This window comes from Triturus cristatus, chromosome 12, assembly GCF_964204655.1.
Source record: "Triturus cristatus chromosome 12, aTriCri1.1, whole genome shotgun sequence".
NCBI lineage: Eukaryota > Metazoa > Chordata > Amphibia > Caudata > Salamandridae > Triturus > Triturus cristatus.
In genome coordinates, this window is record NC_140595.1 from 288,968,500 (window position 1) to 288,986,653 (window position 18,154).

At 45.6% G+C, this 18,154-nt stretch overlaps 1 protein-coding gene across 1 annotated transcript in view; it reads left to right on the forward strand.

The window, feature by feature from the left end:
• ADGRG5 (adhesion G protein-coupled receptor G5) overlaps positions 1 to 18,154 on the forward strand; it is a 769,418-nt gene that overhangs the window by 604,464 nt on the left and 146,800 nt on the right. The window lies entirely within an intron of this gene.

Consider the following 18,154-nt stretch of genomic DNA (forward strand, 5'->3'; position numbering starts at 1 on the left):
GTTTTTACAACGAACCGATGTAACCACGCGATTCCATTACAACGCAAGTCTTTACATCGACTTGCGCTAGATGGCGTGCTAACATTAGAAAAGTGTAATTTACTATTCCAACTCCAGTCCACTTAACAGTGGGGAAGGTGTTGGGATAGTAAACTACACTATTTTTAATGTTAGCACGCCATCTAGCGCAAGTCGATATAAAGACTTGTGTTGTAATGGCATCGCGTGGTTACATCGCGTTCGTTGTAAAATCCGCGATGTAACTGGACGCGTTGTAAAAGTTTTGTTGTAAAGGTTGTTCCCCCATTACTTGCTTTACAATATATAGGAATACAATAAACTAATAGTGCTGTTCAATGAACGCAAACAAGCACCGGCAAAGGCAATATATTGTACCCTTGAGTACCCACACAAGCGATAAAAATGCATATGTATTTAAAAAAACAACTGCTTTCTGTAAGCAATGCATGGACGCAGTAAAGAATTACAATTTCGATGACAGAGTGTACTTTTCCGATGTAACATTGTCCATCATACTTTCCACTTGAGCCGAAGGATACACCCGAAGAGCCACTAGAAAGAAGGTGAGGCTAAAATATTCCTAATGCCTCCCTAAAGGATAAAGGTTCATGAACAAAAGAAGCCAATGGCTGAAGAAACTGAAACAAAGTCCCTTAGAGTGTGTATAGAATAAAGATTGTTCTCCAAGAATGATGCAAGCACCGTTGCACTCAACCCTAATTATAGGTTTGCAGAATGAGCTAAGGTTGACGCCTATGACGACTAAAATCCTTGTGATATATTTTGCCAAATAATAATATCCATAAGAAGAAGGATTGGAAAATAGAAATATTAATCAAGCCCCATCAGTAACTAGAGCTCAGTCGATACCTGGAACACCTTCTAATGTAATGATTGTCTGTCTTGATCTTTACAAACGTTGTTGTCCTGAAAACAGCAAGAGGTCAAACTCGGGCAGACAAAGAAACATTAAATCGAAAAAGTATGCAAAAACAAAACAGATGGGAGAAGGTGAGAAACTACTGTGTTTGGTCATTGGAAATGAGCGAATGGGTATGAAGCTACTGTCTGCAAAGTGTGAAATGTGGAGAATCAGGGTCGCTGGAATTATTCTGCGGCTTCAACGTTTTCGGCAAAGTTATAGATTTCCTGTATTTGCCACATAATCCACAGTTTCATGCATCATTTTCATATTTCAACAAAAATGCTGTTTCTGTATCAAACACATCAAATGTTACTAAAGCAAACAATCGTTGTGGTGCCAGGCAATGGCATCCCCTTTGCAAAGTTGCGTATTGCTATATTTTAAGTGTCAACCCGATACTACTGAGGTGAAACTTGTGCCCAGACTCTATTAATAGGTGCTAAAATAATGAAATAGCGAAATAATACTTTCACAGAATCTGCTTCATTCCATACAATTTTCCTTTAGTTGCTGAATAATGTAGGCAATCCTGTCTTCTATTGCAGCATAATTCTAGTGGCCTTGATCACGATATAACTGGATCTATATTAAGATGTTTATCCATGGAAGAAAGGAATTTATTCTAAGGACTCCATGATGGTGTCGAACGTTTTCTATTTTCTGGTGAATCTAAATCATAAATTTTTTTCTCAATTGGTTATATGAAACATAACACTTTGCAAATGCTTTCTAGATAAACCAACGGGGCTTACACACTAGACAAAACGTGAGCAGATTAACCCCTTGAGTGCCCCGCCCTTTCCACGCCCTGTGCCGGGCGTTTCATTAGCGGGCGGGTCTCATGACGAGATAGTCTCGTCATGGGCACAGCGCAACCGCGGCCCATGACGAGACCATCTCGTCATGGGCACTCAAGAGGTTAAGGTCATTCTGGACTTGAGAAAACAGTATGAGATCATTAATATATGGGAGGTTTATGTACCCTGGTATCTCTAGTAATAACGTATATAGTACGATAAAGGCTTAGAAGGCTCCTGCAAAACACCGGAGCCAGGGGCGACCCTGCCATTGCGCAGAGGCCGGCCCAGTTTTGAGGAGATGGGCGGTGGCCGCAGAGCTGTGAATGGTGCAGCTATACCCAACATCGCCAGAGCAGCAAGCTCTTTTGCACTGCTTTATTTGTAAAAAAAAAAAGTAAGTGCCAAGCCTCTCGTCAGGATGCAACTGCAGCTTCCACCACACATTGCCCCTGACATGCTGCCAATGATAATAACAACTCAACTACTAACCATCACTCTCCTACAAGTGTGATAGTTCGGACTATTCCAGGCCCCAAAGCTATAAGAATGGCTTGGGTGGCAGGTAATGTCCATTATAAATGTATATTGAATTAAAAAGTAACTGTTTTTGTGGTCATCTCTAAATTTGTCAGGCAGCGCCACACTGTGGCAGGCTGTAACAAGTGCCGGTGTTGCCAATTAAGTGCTGGTGGCGAGCACCGGAAACCACTGGCTCAAATTAAGCACTGCTCTTTTGCAGCCACTCAGTGGCATCCAAAGTGGCAGCCAGTCGGCACGGCACTTGTAGCAGGCCAGGCTGTCCCTACCTGCCCACCATGTCCCAGAGCCTAAACTGCCCGGCTTTACTGTAACATCATGCCTGGACCTGGGGGCAAAGAGTGACCATGATGGAGCAGTGAAATTCACGGTTACGAGCAGCACAGCCTAAGCGATGGGCCTTACCTCAGCCACGGTGCAGCGCTTACAAAGGCGGCTGTCGGGATCGGAAGAGCAGGGTGGACCCAGCCACCCTCTGCCTGCCTGACCTGGTGCTGAATGTGGAGCAGGAGCCTGTGACTTCGGTTGGCGGTGTCACTGAGGATGGCTGGGGGGCCTGGGTGCTGTATCTAGCGGGGCTCACAAACAGAAGGCACACATAGGGAGTGAGGAAAGACACCTCACATATTCTCCACAATAGGTGAGCACTCTCGCTCCCCCTCTCTGGGGATGTATTGCAACTGGAGGCGCCCCTAGGAGGTCACCTGCCATGGACACAGAAGGCGTTGCAGGCCCGCAGGGTGGGCACACATCAGCGTTGCTGCACTGCAGGGTCCTTGAGAGGATTGGAAGGGACAAAGAGAGCCACACTCTTCCACGCGGAGGAAAGTTGCTGACTGTCAAGCAAGAGGACACCATTTCACAAACCTGGGAACCTAAGTTGCCTCCATCGCTTCCCCCTCCCCAGCCCCTCAGAGAGACTTAGACTGAAAACAGCTGTGCTGTAGAATATTGCTGGTCGATGCTGGTGAGAGGCTCCTGGACATTACGGACCGCACCAAAATGGACAAAGATGTACCAACGGGGGATCGTCTGGGAGCCTCGGGCGAGCCGAAGTGTGATGAAGTACACCGACTGCCTGGTCCCCCTGACAAATTGGACCTGCTATGTTGTGAACGCCGCCCCTGAGTCATAGGAAAGCAAGACTGAGTCTCTGTCGACGTTGGTATCCTCCGAGATGACCACCATAAGATGGTGGACAGCGTTAAACAGAATTCCGAGGCTCTAGAAGAGGTAGAGCCCACTGTTTGGGGCCTACAGGACAAGGTGGCTGAACCTCGCCGAGTGGAACTGCTGGACTGACGACGTGCAGAGAATGCAGAAGGACGAAGTGGCCACAACGACATAAGACTAGTTGGGCTGCCTGAGAAGATGGAAGGGCAGACATGCTTGCCTTCCTTAGAACCTGGCTGACCCAAGATGTTGCTCTTCGAGGAATGCTGCGATTATTTGAGGGGCTCCGCAAGGCTGCCCCCGCCTGGGGAGCCCCCATGCCCAATAGCCACCTGTTTACGGCATTACAGAGACAGAGACCTGATACTACAAAAGGCAGAGAGGCCCGATGATTCTGCTGGAGCGGGTAGTACAAAATTCTGTATACCCCCCCATTTCTGTATGTTTATATTAATCTGAATAATCTATTAATTGTAATATTATTAATCTGTTTGAAGTGATAACTCACCAATTATGTTAACGAAAGAATTACACGTGGGATTTGCATTTTGCATGGCTAAACTAACTGTATACTAATATATGTACGCGTACTAATGGTAGAAAATTAGAATATTGCATGATATATGTTGCTTTTGTGACGTAATTGTAAATTGCACCAGATGACATTACTGGGTGAATATAAACGCTTTAAATGTAACGCTTTAAATGTTGCTATCATGCTAGATAATTACTTACACATAGGGGAATTAGTGAGGGTTTAACATTTTATTAGCCATTTCAATGTTTTAATTACGTTTTGTGTTTGTTTTACTTAAGTTGACCATTTGGGCCTAAGAAAAGATGGCTCACTGAGACACACGACGTGACTGCTACCATTTCACGAGGTTTTGGGTGAAGTGCGCCTGCGCCACCACCAGCAACAGTGGCCTCGTCCTGACCCCAGGCAAGATGTACCCATCAAGGACACCCTGGGAGCTTCGCTAAAATCACGAAACAAAGGACTGTCTTTAAAACCGGAACCAGCAAGTGTGATGACTCAACCTAACGGACTATGTGAGAACTTTACCAAATGACCCCAAACCAGCCAATCAGGGCTGCCTAAAACTGATTTTTGTTACATTTTGACGTTAGTTTCATTATAAAAGTGGGTAGACAAAGCAAATTAGAATCTTCTTCCTCCTTCTTTTGAGCGAGCTTTCATTTTCTTGACGTTATGCTGACGGAGAGGACGGTGACACTGCTGGACAGCTGTTATCCTGAATCTTTGAAAGACTGAATTGATGCCTGACTTTGATGAATTAAAGACTTTTCCACAACTTGATTGACTTAGAGGACGACTAATAGCCAGATTAGGTAAATATGATGTTCGGTGATTTGGTTTATGACTTATTGAAATTGATTAGATAAACAAAATTATTATTCTAACAAACAAATGTGTCGGGTGATTTATTTAGAGAAATTAGAATAAGATTAAATGTAGATTAAAGAATTGAGTCACCAAATATCCAAAATCAACTAACTGATCTGTCGACTAAATGAGGGGAATATCTCGAGGTTCTGAGTTTAATAAAAGTACTTAATGTATTGTTCAGGTAAATTGGGTTCTTTTAATTGAAAGATATTCCTTTCATGTCAGCGTTTGGACAATTTATCTCTCCCGTGAGAACGGATCAATGAAGTGTGAGTGTTGGTGTTATGGGCCCCACCAATGAATGTATGGAGTGAATGAGCTAGTGTGATATTTGATCTGTGACGAAGGGAGGATTTAAAATTCCACGCTGCATCAGTTTTTCTGGTAGCAGAGGATGGTTAAATCACCTAACATCATATTTACCTAATCTGGCTATTAGTCGTCCTCTAAGTCAATCAAGTCGTGGAAAAGTCTTTAATTCATCAAAGTCAGGCATCACGCCCCACAGTTTGAACGTCATGTTACATACCACTGTTTTCAGCTGTCCCAGATCTTACTACATGGGATTTTAGGGGGGTGAGGTCTCTAATGTGGCTGCTGCAGTAGCCACCCATCACGACTGGTGCAGACTTTCTCCACATGGTGGTGAGCTGCACAATCATAGAATGTTTCTGTCTATGGGTCACATAGGATCTGGAATGCACAGTGGGTTGCCGCCAACTGCACAAAGCTGGTAACAGATTCATGGCCCTGGCATTGGGGATAGCCCGCAGGGATATGGCTTGCCTCTGGAAGTCTCCACATGGCCCTCCTCATAGTTGATGGCGAATGGAGAGGGAGAACTGGGCTGTTGCTAAGGATGCAGCAATGCACGCTGAAGAATATAAAGGCATACGTAGAGAACCCTTACAGACCAGTGGACGGAAGTGGTCACTAGCTTCTTGGCGTATGAGTCCTAAACATTGCCATATGGGGTGGGTCACCTGTCCCCTCTACGCCTCGAAGTCTCGGTCTTCGCAGACTGGGTGCTGCTTGGAAGGCCTGTGGGGGATATGGGCACATGCTGGGCCAGCCGAGACCTCCCGGGCATCCTCTCCCTTGGGCCTCCTTCCTCTCGTACCCTTTGTCACCTTTCCATTCATGGTGTTTGGGAGGACCAACTCAGTAGAATTTGACAACTAGACCAGCAACTAACACTGTTCAAGGTTACGTTGTTCTTACATTACTCTTTGTATGGTAGAGACGGGTCCGAATCTGCACTTCTAGGAGCTGTACAATATGTTGATAACCTATGCTATAGGGAATTAGGGGTAGATGCCTTGCAATGGAACTGGAGCTGCATGCTATTGCAGAAGTCCACCCAAGACGTGGTGCTAAAACTGCTCATTATAATTAAACCCATATTTCATCCATGCATGCTTTGTAATTACTGTATGTGAATGAATGTATCTATTGCCTTTTTAAAAAACAGAAAAAAAGAAATTAAAAAAAAAAGTTCTCTTGATGAAATGCTCGGCACTTCAACAAAATATGCCTTTCATCTTTTGTGATTCAGAATAGCAACAAAAGAAAAGGAATAAGGTGCGAAAACCGGAAGTGGGGGAGTAGACAAAATGTCTCTTCGTTTAGATGTCTCTAGGAATCTGGGTGGGGTTTCCTATGACGTCACTGTAAGCCATCTGGGTGTTGATACGGAACATCGAGTAGGCAATATCAAGATATTTTAATAACACAGCCAAAATATCGCCATTTTGTTTGCTTTTAAGGAGCAGGTCAAGTCCGGGGCCACAATTCAAGAGAGAATCGAAGAGCAAACACAGTTCAAACCAGTTGAAGAAATATCGAATTAGTGTCCGGACAGCAAAATCAGCAAATTAAGAAAGTAATCACATTAAAACATAGAAATCAGAGTTAACACTGCCAAATCAAATACATACCTAATTGTTGTTTCAATTAATGCAATACCTTTGTAGATACCTATATACTGAGTTCTTAATGACATGGCGTTGGGCAGGATGCAGCATTCAGATACCCGAGGAAATCATGGCTTGGATTATCACATTTTGCCACACAATAAATTTAAATTTTTCTGGAATGGATTGACCAGTGGGAAAACTCTTGGAACAACCACTGTAGAAATGTATTGTTCTTCAAAGAAGTAGGTGTTTTTCTTCTATCAGGAGTAGCGTTTTCACAAAACTGTCTTCTACTGGGTTTCTCAGCCATCCAATCCTATCCAATGAATCTCACCATGGGCCAGATGTACATAGGCAGCTCATGCAGGAATGAAAAAGCTGAAAAAGACTCAGCCTATGCCAGTCAGGAAGTGACAGAAGGATTCCTGACAGGCATAAAACGATATCATAACTCAGGGGCTGATTCCGATCCCGGTCGGAAGGGCACCGAACGCGATCCGGCTGGAAAAACTACGAGCCGTACGCGTGTTTTCTGCCCGACTCGTACAGCTGTACAAGCGAGCAAGTATGATGCGAGCTGTGAGAAATTCTCCGACCGAGTCGTTTCTGGGTCCAAACCGCTCCGTACGTCTCGGTCGTAAGCTAACCGTGGCGTGCAATGGATGCGATTTATGAGCGAGCCAGTACGATGCACGCGTCGGATAGCCTGTGCGAGCCGGAGTGTCCGGCTCGCAAAATGTCCGGGTGGTTGCCTTAGGGGGACCGCGTTGGACCCCCTGTCACCTGCAGCATACGACTCGGACACAGGGGGAGACCCAAGGGGCCCCCCAACACAGGCATGTATGGTGCGGATGGCACCAACGCATACCCACTGTAGGGGGCGCCCTTGCGCGAGACGTACCCATTCAGTCAATGGGAGCCCATGTACGCGTCGTACGACCGGCTCCCATTGACTTCTATGGGAGTCCGACTGAACCGAGTCCGGCAGCATACGGCCGCATCGTACTCCCTCGGTCGGACTGTAGGACTCCGGCTCGGTCGGAAAACACTCCGGATCCGGCTCGGTCGGAGTGCTTTCCAACCCGGATCGGAATCGGCCCCTCAGTGTTGTCTGGCTTTTCGGGCAGTCTTTACCACATGGACCAGCTTGAAAGGGTCATTGTGTGGGCTATATTTATTGGTCCTGTCACGGCTCTCGGGACCAAAACATTTTTTTTTTAAATGGCCAACAGTCTGGCCCTTTCAAGTTGCCCCATTTGGGAGTGCCAGACTTCCTGAAAGGCCTGTTCAACATTGTTACCACTGCAGGATTTTTCTGCAATGGGTACTGAGAAATATGCAGCAGTAAACCTTATTCAATGGGTGAAGAATAGGCAGAACGTGCGTGGGTTGCCCTTTCGGCAGGGACACTGGAATTATGTGATTTCGTTGTTGTAGTCTTTTCCGCATAAATATGGATTTGTGACTTTTACCACATCATCTGCCACATTATTTAAAGATTTCAACAAAAAAAATGGTTACTAGCTAAAGCCAATCAAAAATTACTAGAAACGCAGGTATGAACTTTGTAGGTACTTCCAATAAGAAGTCAAGTTGTAATAGTTGTCAACCAATCACACCAGTCTTCGAAAAAGTATTAACGGCCAACCCGGCCCAAGTAGGCACATTAAACAAGTAGAATTCTTATTGGGCGGCTGATGTATGATGTGCATTATTCCACTATTTTGGTAGCTGGACATTGTTCTAGCCTTGAAAACGTCCTGTGGATGAAACACGTGTTGGCGCCTCTTTCACGAAATTGTTCATGCCATGTACTGAAATTTGTTATGATTAAACAGAAGAATTTGAATTACCTGCTCATTTGTTCGACATACTTATCAAGGATTCTACGGAAACAATAGAGTGTGTATTTCGGTGCTTTGTCGTCAACACCTCAAACACTGCCTGCACCTCATTCCGATTTGGATGTCCAGTACCTACCCAAATATTATCTCCACCAAAACAGAATTCTTGCTATTTGCCAAGAATATCTAGCAACAACTAGACCAAATCTAGCTCAGTGACTTGAACCTAAAAGAATTCAAACCTCTTGAATACCCGTTGGACACCAATCACACCCAGAAGGAATATATCATCGACAAAACCATAAAATATTGGTAGCAAATCTCTCTGCTTAAGAAACTCAAACCATTCCTCCCTGAAAGAAACTTTAGAACTGCTGTTCTAATAATCTTGCATCTGAATGTTGGCAATGCCCTACTCCGTGGACTTCACACTGACCTCCCTTGTATGATCCAACACGCTGCAGCTCTCCTCATTAAGCGCATTAAGAAAGTAGAAATATGACCTTCATGGATCTACCGGTAAAAATGAAGGTGACTCATCTTTGGAAGAAGTGAGTGTATTCTCAGGTCACCATTTTCAGCAATGTGTGCGGCCTGGGTAGCAAGGAGGGATAATGCAGTCTAGATTAATCTCAAGTTGTTTACCTGAATGTTTATGGCATGGCTTTTCTTCTGGGTTTTTCTAAGAGGAAGGGGGAATATGGATCTGAGCAGGAAAGTTTGGCCCCCTATCCCCTGGTTGAGAGGGACATTAGTGGGGCTGGTTCCTACATTTCTGAGAGCAGTGTTCTCCTCCTTCCCCCGTTTGGCCTTTGAGGGCCTCTTTGCGCTTTTCAATTGGTGAGCTAACTATCAGAGTGATTCTTAGTAAAACGTTAATGAAAGGGTGGTTTTAAGCTTATACTCGGCTACAGTGATAGAGGCCTTTTGTTGGAACTCTGGTTCTTTTTCCAATAAAAAGATATTTAATAAAAAATAAAAATTGCTCCATGGTTTTTAAAAATAACTTCAATGATAAACAATGGAACAGTCTGATTAGGTACCCCTATAATGTGTGCAACTTTCATCAGCTTCATAGATGAACATGTATTCCATTATCAATGTCCCTTGCTTTGGCTCTCTGTGTACGGTAACTTATAGAGTGCTTGGTCTTCTGCTCAAGCGTCACGGCGCTAAGGCCTTCATGAGTACGTTGACATGCATTAAGCTAAATGATTAGCCTGCGCATTCATGCAATAAATAGCAGTCATAAGAAAGATTGCACTCTGAAATAGTTCCCTTATGAACCATTGTGCCCATAAGTACTCCTTTACTAATTAAATATTACATCCAATAGAACTGCTGAGCCAGAAGGAATAATATCCCTAAGATAAACTGTGTCCTGTGACATAATACACTTCAGAACAGTGTAAAGTGAGAAAGAATGACATTAGCAATACTATAACAAACAACAAGGTGATGGAAGGAATGCTTGCATTAATCTCAGCCCCTGGCGATCACTCGGGCCACATTTCAGTCCATCGTTTTTCCATCACTATGCCGATCTAAACATTGACCTACCCTATGCAAACCAGTCTCGGTCTCTTGGGGAACCATATTCAAATCAGTTATAGCCCTCCTCCAATAGGAACAGTCCTGCCTGAACCCTCCAGACATGAACCCCAGGAAACTCAGGTTGACGTTGACCTACTTTGATCTCACCAGTGAGGAGATTGACACAGTGAGGATTGGACCCAGGTCTGGGCATAGCTGTCGCACTTGGAGAGTCTACTGTAACAAACAACACAGCCATGGAAGAAATTATTTAACTAATCTTAGCTATTGGAGATCACTTGTGGCCGCATTCTAGTCCATCGTTTTTGCCCACAGTGCCACTCTAGACAAAGGTCTGCCTTATGCAAATCAATCCTGGTCCAGCAGAAAAAATGCAGCCCACACTGCCAGCCCAGCTCCCCCCAGCAACCTCAAACACAATCACCCAGTTGTTTCTTGCAGTAGATGCCTTATGTGTGCTGGGTATTACCAGACGTGAGTCCCGTGCTCACTGTACCACAGGACTCGGGATACCTCACTGACGAGACCTTAGAAGGTCAAAACGGTCTGGTGTTGCTTGTGTTCCCATCTGGAGGGGACTTGGCCTGGCAGGTTGGGCTAGACTGTCCCTAGTAGAGTAGGAGCAAGCAAGAGTTGCATGAGGCAGCCCCAATTGATTGCCGTTGACTGAGATTAAGTCAAACATTTCTACCATACCTTTCTTGTTTGTTCCAATATATACCTTAAGTGTGACAGGTTTGCCCAGGCGTTGATCCACTTATTATTGTGCCATAGGAACCAAGATATACCTCACCGACAAGCCTAAGGAGGTCTAACTCATTCTGAGGTTGCTTGTGTTCCTCTCTGCAGGGGACCTGGTCTGGGAGTTCGGTTGGACTGTTCATATTGGAAGAAAACTAAGTCTGTGGCAGGCCTCTGTCCAGGTTGGCATAGTGAGCCAAGCCAAAAATGTTGGACTGGAATGCAGCCAGAGCGATCCCCAGTGATTGAAAATTAATTAATGCATCCTCTCCATCATTTGTTGTTTGTATTAGTGATACTGTGTCACATAAAACTGACTGTTGCAGTATTATGCCAGGGAATTTTGGCATTAGAAAACAATAGCGTGAGAACAATCTCCCTATACCAGAGGAATAATGCCCTAAAAAGCTTTTAGAGTACAGTACTAGAAAATGACACCCCCCTTAAGGCTAAGTATGTTATATAGTACCCCCACCTTATATTATGTGAGTAATGAAAGTCACACTCGAGTTCCATGACATGTCAAGGTCAAAGAGCGAGTTCCTTCATGAGGTCACAGATCTTCCAGATGGCTTGTAAGCCTTACATTGCGTGGTAACACTTTCACCTTTGACCACATTGATCGTTTTCTCCTGAGGCAACGCACTACGGTTTCAATTAGGTAGAATAAACGTTGAAACTATATTGTGAAGATGTTCAGAAAGTGTGGTTATGTGTGGACAGAGTCCTGTTTTAGTCTCATGAACTCAAACGTCTCTTTATTGCCTAATTATTGAATTTGCAAAGAAAATGTTGAGACGGTAATTTGTGAAATTGGTTATCCCATTGATTGTGTACGTCACAGAACAAAGTCTGCTATGGGACCTGCTTTTCGCCATGTCTACTAGTTTTTGCAGCATGGCCAGACTGTGGGTCCCAAAGCAGCCCTGGCAAAAGGGCTAAAACCAGCCTCGCTCACTTTGGGACATATTTACAACAGAATGGTGAAGGTCGGCATCAGGCAGACATTGCTAACGCTACTCTTCTCCATTCTGAAAACGCAGGAATGCTCCTTATTCACAAAAATGCACGCACCCATGCGTTTCCCCTAGCGCTGGCTCTGAATTCGGCTGCCTAGCGCCAATGCAGGCATCCTTCACCATAGTGCAAGGGTGCCTGTGTTGAGGGAAACATTGTTTATGTGCAAGACGGTCCCCCTTCCTGCACATAAACAATCTTTAAATGCTGTTTTGTAACTTAATGCAGCACACATAGAAGTTGCAAAACAATTTTTTTTTTAAATGATTGTTTATGTGCAGGAAGTGGGACCTTCCTGCACATAACCAATCACAGGCAATTAGCTGTTTCTATGCGTGCTGCACAAGGCAGCACGCATGGAAACAACAAAAACGAGGACAAATCAAGCATTTCTCCTCTTTTTGCCTGTTTAAGACCAGGTTTTCCCTAGTCTTAATTTTAGTGCTGCTTCCTTATTACGCTGCCCTTGTAAATAAGGGGCACTGCCAAAATCAATGGGTGTTGCGGTGGAACATCCACCGCAACACCCATTTCCCTCCCTTTTCACACTAAACACAGCATGAACGGGTGCCTTATTTACCATGCAGCGCTTAATGCTGCCTTGTAAATAAGGCAAGGCCCCTATTGCCATCACAACGTCACTGGAAGTGACGTTGTGGTGGCAATAGGGGCTTGTAAATATTCCCGCTTGTCTCCTTGCTATATCCCTCTCTCTCTATTCATGCTCTTACCTCTCTCTTCTCCCTCTCGGATTTCTTACTCTCAACTACTCCTCTCCCCCGCTCCTTCTGTCTCTCTGTCAACATCCCCACTGCCTGCTGCAGTCAACCTCCGGGAGTTGGGTAAAGTGACAGGGGTACCAAGAGCAGCCCTGGGCTTTCAAAACCGGCCTCCGAAGACTCCAGCCCACAGAGTAAATGCCCGTGGATTCAAAGGCCTGTCCGGCTCTGCCTGGCAGAAAGGATGGTCTCATTCCAAATCAGCTGTCATTTATATCACAGTGGAATGCGACATCTTGAATAGGTCCTACTCTGTTGCTGCTACATTGGTTACATGTCCCTGTACTGCTCGATTTTTCCGGTCTTATTGTGTTGAAGGGTGATTTAGGTGACTTCAGTCTCTTTCCATTCAAGTCTAAGGGTTAGAGTAGTGTATAGAGCCTATTTATTAGGCACTTCGACATGATCCTGTGTTCTTCCCCATAGATCAGGGTTTGCATACATATCCCAGGGGATAGATTCGTTAGCATTAGGGGTAATCTGTTCTGTAGTGAGGGTATTTCATGGAGCCGTGCTGAATTCAGGCCTGGTAGGCCTTAAACGGGAGAGACTCCATCTTTCCTCCTGCTCTGGCAGCTTGGGATGTTTCTAGGTCATATGCAGTGTTTTAGTTAGGAGGTGTTATTCGCTTGGAGAGAACCGGTTCAGGCCGGCCCTTATCGAAGGATTGTATTTTTCTTCATGCCGAAGACACTACATCAGGCCGGCCGGCTGGGAACGTGTCCTTGGCACGGGGAGGTACAAGAATTTGGTGGGCGGCAGGTTACGGGCTGGAATTTTCCATGAGGAAATGCACATCTATATTAGTGAAAGTTTGAGGCAGAGACTGGCACTTGCTTCTAGTCCATGGGCGGCACCTGGCCGTTAGTAGTAAAGCTGCTACTTATTCCAGGGAAGACAGATGACAAACTTGGAGGTGGAGAAAAAACGAGAAATAGATATTCCAAAGAGAAGAGAGTAGCCGATGAGGAAGAGGTCCCAGTGACTCGGAGAGGGAGACGGGAGTAAACCCGTGATTGCGGAGGTGTGACTTCCAGGCGAAGCCGAGGCGCAGACGAGAAGGGAACCTAGATGACCATTGAGTGCAGGCTACATATGACCAAGGTGATGTCAACCCCTTACTATTAGAGTGTACAACTCAATCTTTCACTTTTCTTTGCAGGTTATGTGATATGTATTATGTTCCGTGAGTGTGTATGTAATAACTAAATAAAGTAGTAAAGCAATATGTGCTACGTGTTCTTGTGTAAGAGGGTAACCTATTCTTCTAGTCAGCTGTGACTTGACATGGACAGATGTTAATCCTGATCAGCTAGGTGGTAACTGAATAAGGGAGAAAGGAGCCCTTCGAACTGGGGAACAAGTTGTGCTCAACTAGCTGTCTTTGTGTGATCTGATATATAGTAACACTGATTCCCTTGTTGTATGTCGTGGTAATTATAGGATGAACTCGTGTTAAGGCTGCCGTCTGGGCAGGAAGTCCTGGGTCCGTTTGGGACCGCGAGGCTGTGACTGCCGTCTGGGCAGGAAGTCTGTGGCTGCCGTCTGGGCAGGAAGTCCTGGGTCCGTTTGGGACCGCGAGGCTGTGACTTGTCTAAGGCTGCCGTCTGGGCAGGAAGTCCTGGGTCCGTTTGGGACCGCGAGGCTGTGGCTGCCGTCTGGGCAGGAAGTCCTGGGTCCGTTTGGGACCGCGAGGCTGTGGCTGCCGTCTGGGCAGGAAGTCCTGGGTCCGTTTGGGACCGCGAGGCTGTGGCTGCCGTCTGGGCAGGAAGTCCTGGGTCCTTTTGGGACCGCGAGGCTGTGGCTGCCGTCTGGGCAGGAAGTCCTGGGTCCATTTGGGACCGCGAGGCTGTGACTGCCGTCTGGGCAGGAAGTCTGTGGCTGCCGTCTGGGCAGGAAGTCCTGGGTCCGTTTGGGACCGCGAGGCTGTGACTTGTAGGTCTTGGTATATATAGTAGGAATTCCCTGTCCTTAGGTGGTACATATATGTGGTTATTTAGGTGTGAATAGGCCCTAGGGAGGGGGTAACGTTCTGGTTTGGGTTAGAGAGGCTCTGCTGAGCGGGTTCTATCTGATCCGAAAACCCAAGCAGAACATTTGGCGTCACGAACCGTTTACGAAACCTGTGTGCGTTGTGGTTGTCTTGTGTTTGCTTTCGGCGCGTGCGTGGTTTTGTTTGCATTTTATTTTTGTATATTTGTGTGTATAGTTTTTATTTTTCTTCCTTCTTTTCTTTCTCTTCTTTTCTTCTTTTTCCTTTTTCACGATGTTTTCTAGAAGGTCTAAATCTACTTTTAAGTTGCCCGTTGATATTCCCGGATGGGATTCAACGCCTTATGAAGCCTTGGCCCGTGAGTGGGCTGATTCTACTGGTTTGAGTGAGAATTGGAATTCTTCTTTGGAGCTGGCAGAGCCGGCTGATGTGATTGCTTGTTTGCAGAAGGCACCCGTATCGAAGGGTGAGGAGATTCCCATTTTGGGGCGCAGAGGTTGGATTCTTTTGTCTGCATACAGGATTCTGCATGAGAGACTGTTGAAGCTACAGATATCTCTTAAAGATGTGGAAGCGCACTTTGTTGAGATTCAGAATTCTCATACTTTGTTGCGGTGTCAAAATAAGTTGCTTGCTGATAAACTTGAGACTTACCAAACTATTGCCGAACGGGCGGCTGTGTGAATTGCTCGTTATAAATACAAGAACAGGCGCGGTCGGGTTTCGGCGCGAAAGGTGCGTCTGGTTGTGGCGACAGCCGGGCTGGATTGGAATCCTGATGAATGGGATGGTAATATCTGGAACTCGACTGATTCTTGTTCCTCGGGTGAGGAGTCTGCCAAGCGCGAGTCTTCTCGCTCCCGCCATGATTGTAAGTCTGCTTCTCGCACCTTTGATGGTGCACCCCGTGATTACGCTCGTTCTTCGAGTGGGATCAATGCTTCTTACACTGATTGTCCCTCTACGAGTACTGATCAGGCTCCTTGTGATGCTCGTCCCGCGGTTTCTGCGCATCCAGTTTTCCGTCGGAAGTTGCAGCAGTCTCCCAATGCTCCGCAGGGTATTTCTTTGGACTGTTTAGAAGACTTTACTCAGCAGGAAATTAGTGATATTTTGCAGCGATTTCGGCAGCGAGCTGGTGAGTCCTTGCTCACATGGATGGTGCGCCTTTATGAACTGGGCGCTGCTGGTATTATGTTGGATACTGGCGATTGTTTAAAGTTCTGTTCCTTGAGTTTGGATTCTACTGTGCAGGATCATTTTCGTAACTATAATGGTGTTGGTCAGATTTCTTTACTCCAATTGGCGACTGAGGGTTGTAATCTAAAATATCCTACTGAATCTGACTGGCCTGTGAATGACAAGCCATGGTATACTTTGCGTGATGCTGCTCAACGTCTCAAAGAGGAGGTGATGAAAACGGCAATTTTTCTGGGTACTGCTGACAGGTTGCTTGATGGTTCATTGACATCTTCTGTGCGGAACCGTATCATTCGATCTTCCCCTGTTGCCTATAAGCAGGTCATGATGACTTTATTGATTAATCAGACTGGTAACGTATTATCTACGGTTTTGGAATCGGTGCGCCAACTCGGTGAATTGGGTGAGTGGTTTAAACCTGAACGTCAGTCCCGGCCTGACACTCGTACTCCTGGTGAAAATAAACTTACTAGACGTGATATTTTTTCTGGTCTTCTGGCTGATGGTGTGCGGAGGGAGGACATTGATGGTGAGACTACCGCTCGTTTGTGGGAGTTGTTTCGCAAACGTGGCTTGGATCGAAAGGAGGGTGCCCGGCGTGTTCGGACCACTGAGTGTGATCGTGGTGGTTCTGACGGTAGCGGTGATGACGACCGCCGTGGGCGCTCTGTTCGTCGTGATGATCGACGTTCTGCACGTGATGTGTCCCCCCGTCGAGAGAGAGACAGGGAGAGAGAGGGGGAAAGAGAAAGGGGGAGAACTGACTATGTTTACAGCAGACGTAGAGATGATAGGGATCAATCCCCTGAGGTGAGGAGGAGAGAGGATCGTCACAGTTTGGTCGATCGTAACCCGCAGTACAATGCAGAAGATACGAATCCGTTCCGTACTGGGAATGGATATGAACAGGAGGTACCGATACCTAAGAAACGTGAGAGTCTTTATCCTGATTTATCCTGGTACACAGAATGCAGTAAGAATGACTAGGAAATAGGTCAAGCTCCGGTACGCAGATGGGCTCACAGAGATAATAGACCCTATGTAGATATTGATATTTATTGGAGACATCGTAATATCCAAAGGGCCCAAGCATTGGTAGATACAGGAGCGGAGGCAACTCTTATTCATGGAAAATCAAAGAAGTTTACAGGTCAGCCTTTTACTATTACCGGATTAGGTGGAAAAGAAACCCCTGCAGTTCAAACTTTGCTTGAAATGAGAATAGGTAGAATTCCCAGAAAAGAGTATTCTGTACTAGTAGTGCCACTTCTAGAATTCATAATTGGGATTGATATTTTGAGAGGAATGACTTTGCATCTAGATGACGGATGTTACCAATTTGGAACAACGCATTATATATCGTCCAGACCTATACGGGTTGGTCGTTTAAGAATGCCCCCCATACAAGTTCCCCATGCGACAAAAGTGGTTTGTCAGAAGCAGTATCGTATTCCAGGTGGTCATGAGGAGATTAGTACCACTATTCAGGAGTTAGTGGATGCAGGAGTCATAACCCCAGTTACTTCTGCTTGGAATAATCCTGTTTGGCCGGTGCGTAAGAGTGATAACTCTTGGCGCATGACCGTTGATTATCGAGAATTGAACAAGCACACACCCTCTTTGACTGTTGCAGTACCGGATGTTATTACACTTATTGAGAGAATCCAAAAGCATCCAGGTACATGGTACGCGTCCATTGATATTGCTAATGCTTTCTTTTCAATTCCGATTGCCCCAGAGTGTCAGGAACAATTCAGTTTTACGTGGAACGGGCGTCAGATGACGTTTAGAAGTCTTCCCCAGGGCTATGTGCATAGTCCTACGATATGTCACCGGCTGGTGGCAGAGCATTTGGCTGAGGTACCGGTTCATCCCCAAATTCAGATATGTCATTATATTGATGATGTTTTGATCCAAGGCGAAACACAAGAGGAAGTTCAGACCCAATTAGACAGAGTCATTGAGTGCCTGCGTGAGAAAGGTTGGGAAATCAACCCAGATAAATTGCAAGGTCCGTCCCAGGCTGTAAAATTTTTGGGTATTAATTGGCATGAAGGGCACCGTGAAGTGATCCCTCAGGTTAAACAGAAGATTCTTGATTTTGCAGTTCCTAGAAATAGGAAAGAAGCCCAGAGCTTCATTGGTCTGTTTGGCTTTTGGCGCCAGCATATTCCTCATTTGAGTCAAATATTGGCCCCCTTGTACCGGGTCACGCGTAAAAAGAATGCATTTGAATGGGATAA